This window comes from Diadema setosum, chromosome 14, assembly GCF_964275005.1.
Source record: "Diadema setosum chromosome 14, eeDiaSeto1, whole genome shotgun sequence".
In the NCBI taxonomy this organism is placed as follows: Eukaryota; Metazoa; Echinodermata; class Echinoidea; order Diadematoida; family Diadematidae; genus Diadema; species Diadema setosum.
Window position 1 is genome coordinate 9,016,597 of NC_092698.1, and position 6,000 is coordinate 9,022,596.

Below are 6,000 nucleotides of genomic sequence, written 5' to 3' on the forward strand. Positions count from 1 at the left end.
TGAAACATCATTACTATTGCAAATTTTCACTTCATGAATTTGTTAGTAGTTTGTTTGTTAGGCATTACATAGTGTTTACATATCTTTTCGGAAATGTCTTTACTGAAATTTATGAAAAGAATACTGGATATATTTAATCTTTTATTATTTTGGTATTTCCTGATTCTTTGCCTGGGACAATATTCTGTGACCTCCCAACCCGAGCTGACAGACTACTGCCAATTTCTCCCACACGACTAATTAACCAACAAGAGAACTTTGATAGCAGCTTAAATCATTATCCCTTTATCATTCCTTCTCCTCCATGGGAAGATGCACATGCTTTCTTTAGAGGAAGGAGCCCATATATTTACCGAAGAACAACTTAACATCAACACCACAACTTCTTAACTAAGCATTCATGAATTACATGTATATAGGCATTTAAATGAAGCTATCAGTTTTGGAATAAGTATATGCCAAATAGGTGCTGGACCTTACTGTACTCCACTTTTCTTTTCTTTTTTTTTTTTGTATACAACTGGTGAGGTATGTAATTCATTCCATCCCAAAGCTATTTTATCGGCTGGTGTTAGACGCTGCATTTCTTTAAACATTAATAAGTTCCAATTTAATATTAATGACTGACAATTCAGACAGGTGCTAGTATTCCCTGGAGTGTATAAGAACAACACTCTTTACCGTCCCTCATTTCCCCCAATATCATGCAAAAGGTAATGTAGATGCTTTATTTCTTGTTTTATATTTTTTTTTCCTCAAGGGGGGGGGGGGGCACACGAACAAGAAATTTTTCAAACAAGGGGGAAGTTTTAAAAGGGTTGTTTCAAAGGGGGAGGGAGAGGGCCGGTTATACCCCCTCTAAATCTGCCAGCGGACTGTATGTCAGTGTGCATGTTAATATAATACATGGAAAATTATTTGTGAAGAATCCTGTCCAATCCTACTCATACTCTCAGTGATAATTGCATCGATGCAATTGTTTACCAAAACGATATTTCTGATTTAAAGATGAGGGAATTCCTGTTCTGAAAAATTGCAGATTTAGACTTACATTTTCCTTACAGTTCAGTGACACAGAGTTTAAAATTCTCTTCCAGGTTAATCTTCATTTGAAGAAATTTCAGAACAACAACTAAAGAAAGTGTGTGTATCTTCTATACAAGGTAAATGTAGGAGATTTTGTGTTGCGCGTACTTACATTGCTTCCCAACAATTTACTTAAAGGTACTGGGTAAGAGTGTTGGCTTGTGCAAAACTAGGTAATTAATAGAAAAATTTTTATGTCAGTTTACACGTGCATATATATGGAGAATTATCTGAAAATTTTAAGTCAAATCCTATTCATGCTACCAGTGATACTAATGAAAATATAAACAAATAAAATAAAAGGAAATATTACAGTAATGCTCTTACAGTTTTACAATATATATATATATATATATAAAATCATAATTTTTTCAGTTGTTTTTACAGTATTTAGCCTTCTGTGAAACCTTTTCACATTTTTTTTTAACATTTCGCTTAACATAACTCAGCACTTTTGTATTCTCCTATCCTGCACTCTTATTAAGTACCTCTAATGTAACTGTAAACTTACATTTCTACTCGGGTTCCAAACCGTATAAAGGATGAGAATTTTAAAGAGAAATAAAATTTAACCACAATTGAAGGAGTTATCTATAATCTTTTTTAAAATGTAGCCTTCACAAGCCATACATGATAGAAAATCAATGATAGGTGTAATAGACGTTAAGCGCTCACAATGAGCTGTGTGGATAACTCATTCAGGGGGATTTCTGGGGCATCCAACGTTACATGCTTTACACTAATATGAGCAAAATTTTAAATAGATTTTGAATAAAAGAATAGGTTGCTTGAAGTTTTATTTATTTTAATACCCAGATGGAGTATCTGAATCATCTACGTGACATCGAAAGGAACAGAGAGATTCTTCAGCATGTCAGACCAGTGAGGGGTCCCCGTGACAGAAGTAATCCATTTGAGATGTACAACGATGAAGAATTCAGGGCAAGATACCGTTTTACCAAACAAACAACAATTGGTATCATCGACATGCTGAAAGGAGACCTGAGAAGAGACACACAAAGGAATGCTGCACTTCCTACAATGCTGCAAGTGTTGACCGCTCTTCGTTTCTATGCTGTTAGTGAGGAATTTAAATTGAAATATAACTTGGAGTATACATGTCTAGAAATTTTGATTGTTATATAAATCATGGGATAAATTATGAAATTTGTATAAATTAACTTTCAAAATTTCCACTCTGAATGCAATCTGGCTTAGACTAAAAAAATGAAAACATTGTGATAGGTAGGCAATTTGGAACGACCAAAGTGCAGTTTACTAGAAGTAAAAAGAATGAGAATGATGTTGAATACTGTCTAGTGCTGAGATATCAAAGTGAACATTAATGTAACTCTTTTCCCATTATATTTCTCTGATTTTTTTTTAGCCTGAATTATCAGAGATTGACTTATATTTTGAGGAAGTTGGCCTGTTGGTCCAATCCATTTTCCATCTCTCGAATGATTCGTAATGTATTTCACTACATATTGTGTGCAATGTTCTCAACAAGTCAAAATAGGTTTTTCCATGAATTCAAATCAATATTTATTTAACCACAGCAATCTTGATTTGTACATTTAAGAACTCTGAATGAAATTTGACCATTGTATTTCAAGGTCATGTTCATCATTTTTTTCATATGTGAGATATTGATTGATTTTTAAATAAATATTTCTGCATTTACATGAAGTATTGTTTAAGACTGACTTTTTTCCTCTTCTATTTACTGGGAAAAGGATTTAGTACAGGAAGATAAAAAAGGAAGAACAATAATCAGTAAAAATAATTAACTTGTGTAGCATAAATTGCAAACTTAAAGCTTGTGGTCGTGTAAGTTGTAAACTGTTCTTAAAGGATTGGAAACACTGTGTGTCATGCTTCAGAGGTACGCTTACCCTTGCCGATATGGAGACATGGTGCGATTCTACGGTCGTTCAGTACCTCAACTCTCTATGATCTCCAAGTGGATGACAAATTTCATCATCAATACTCACAGACACCTGATATCATCACTAGATGAGGATTGGTTAACACCACCACATCTCGCAATATTCGCAAATGCGATATACCAGAAGGGTGCCTCACTTTAACAACTGCTGGGGTTTTGTCGATGGCACTGTTCGCCCAGTATGCGGACCTATCCACCATCAGAGGATCCTTTACAACGGTCACAAAAGGGTACACGCACTAAAGTACCAGTCCGTTACTGTCCAAAATGGACTGATCGCCCATCTCTGTGGTCCAGTGGAAGGACGAAGGCACGATGCCTACATATTGCGCCAGTCAAGACTCTTGCCAGAACTTGAGGCAAGATCCCACGATCCAGACGGCAATCCACTCTGCCTCTACGGAGATCTTGCTTACCCTCTACGACCACAATTGTAGGCTCCATTTCCAACAACTAACATAACAAGACTGCAAGAGAATTTTAATGCAGACATGACAAAGATCAGAATAAGTGTCGAGTGGACATTTGGAGACATTGTCAACCATTTCAAATACACGGACTTCCGAAAATCGCAGGTGTTACTTAGCGCATGTGGCAAAATGTACATCGTCTCTGGGCTTCTCACAAATGCCCACACTTGCTTGTACAGGAACAATACCTCCACGTACTTTGAACTCGACCCGCCATCATTGGAGAATTATTTCTCAGGGGCATGACTTTAATGTCTTTATGTGATCGTTACAGTTTCTCATTTTGTCATATATGAATATGCCATCGATATAATGAAGTCATCAACGTGGACCATATGTCATCACATACTGTAGTACATATGTATAGTGTATTTTCAAGCTTTTTTCTAAATACTCAACTCTCAACAAATACTTTACGTTTACAAACATATTGCAACTTTAAAATGCTAGTAGGCCTACATACATGTAAGTACTACCGTAATTCCTGAGTATCATTTCCTGTGGCCATTTCCATCTCAGTTTTGCTTAATAAGCCAGTCCGTGGTTCCAGATTGAGCATTAGCAGAAAAAGGTCATTTGTATCGAGAGACAGGTTGGTTTTTAATTTCACTGAGATAAGCATTTTTAATGTTATGATTATTCATGTAATCCTTGTAAATGGTGCCTGCCAGTACATCCACCTGACAGCAAGCCTGGTACTAGTATTTGAGAATGTTAACAGAAAAAGTTTGTTAATATATTCAAAACAGCACAATGAAATGGATGCTTCCCAAAGTGTTGATTTACGAACCATTCTGTCACTTCATGTACACAGGTTCATTTCTTTTTTTGAATACGTGTTCCATAAATTGCAATGTGGGGCAAGCTGCTGCATTATGTCGCTTTGAATAGTGTGAAGCGCCTAACAAAGTAGAAAAAATGAAATTTGTCATTTGTACCCATGTGCACATGAGCTATCTCCGAACTGGCTTATTTTTTCTCGTTTGTATTTCCAATACAAATTGATTCAATATATGGGCAAATTTGAATAACTGTCTGACTGTATTTTAGCAAATTCTATACTTTCATCCGGTAAATGATTTCACACAAGTGTTATGTATAAGTTATAACCCTTTGAAGACGGGTCCCACTTGTATAGTCGGGCGGATGAATATATTATGTGAAGTATGTGTTACTTCGCCTGTAAAGTAATAGTTACTTCGCCTAAAACAAAACAAAAAAAAACACAAACAGATATTCATTCAATCACGTTATAAACAATTTGAAATCAAATCTTGTGATAATTTATGTAAACATGTACTATTTCCTGGTAATAATCAATAGATGTAGAATGTATCTCAAAGCAGATGTACTACAGAGATTGCATATTGAACCGAATGAGTGGCTCATTCTTATGTGTTTGTAAATACATGTACGTATCATTTTCTGTTGTTACTCAAATCCTTCAATGAAGTCGTGAAAAAAAAATATGTTGATTTAATATTTGTAACTTTGTAGCATACATTTGATAATTTTTCCTAAATGTCTTTTAAAAGCTGATGACCATTCTTTCTCAATTTGACCAAAAATGGATAATAAGATGTTATCTTTACAATTGTAATGACCTCCATCATCACTTGAGCCAATTTTCAAATCAGTTTTTCTCAAATGAAATAAAACAGTAGCATGAAATTTGTACACTGTAAAAACATGGGTGTTAGATTTAACACCACGGGTGTTAAATCTAACACCGATCAAACTTCAATAAAGGACCACACCCACAGGTGTTAAAAATGCACTGTGATGGTGTTGAAAAGTGTTCACCTGACACTTCGTGGTGTTAATTTGACACTGTACCTGGTGTTATTTTTACACTGTACTGGTGTTAATTAAAAAATGACACCACATGGTGTTGATTTGATACTTGTTGGTGTTAATATCAATGGTTTAACACCCGTCCAGCTTCAATAAGGGACCACACCAGCTGGTGTTACTTTGGTGTAAAATAATTTTCACATTTTTTCAAAAATCTAGTATTTTAATGTAAAATTCTTGATCGTCTTGTTTAAATTAAAAATCAACAAGAAGTGCAGTTACTAAGAAACTCTTCAAAAAACAGTTCAAAATTTGGAAATGACACCCGGGGGTGTTAATTTAACACCATAAATGAGCACCGAACATTTAACACCAGCTCGGTGTTCACTATTTAACACCGGACTTTTTGCAGTGTATGATTGCATGAAACTAGAATATGAAGATTGTCAATTTTAAAAATGAGTATCATATCCACGTAACTGCAATATGTAAGCAAACGCATACATACTATTTCACATCTCATTAGCATGTGAACAGTACTTATTAAAGATTTCTGAAATGGTGTGAATTTCTGAAATATATGTATTAATGAAATTGATCATATCAAATCATTGTACAACCTGCATTGCATTAACTTGTACTGTTTTGTGCATTGTAGTGTATGATGAAATGCACTGTGGTCTGTAGGTGAGAGCAATTAAG

The 6,000-nt window shown here is 34.9% G+C and overlaps 1 pseudogene; it reads left to right on the forward strand.

Annotated features, from left to right (window-relative positions):
- The first annotated feature begins 1,902 nt into the window (after positions 1-1,902).
- Positions 1,903-3,750, forward strand: LOC140237903 (putative nuclease HARBI1; annotated as a pseudogene).
- Positions 3,751-6,000: the final 2,250 nt, after the last annotated feature.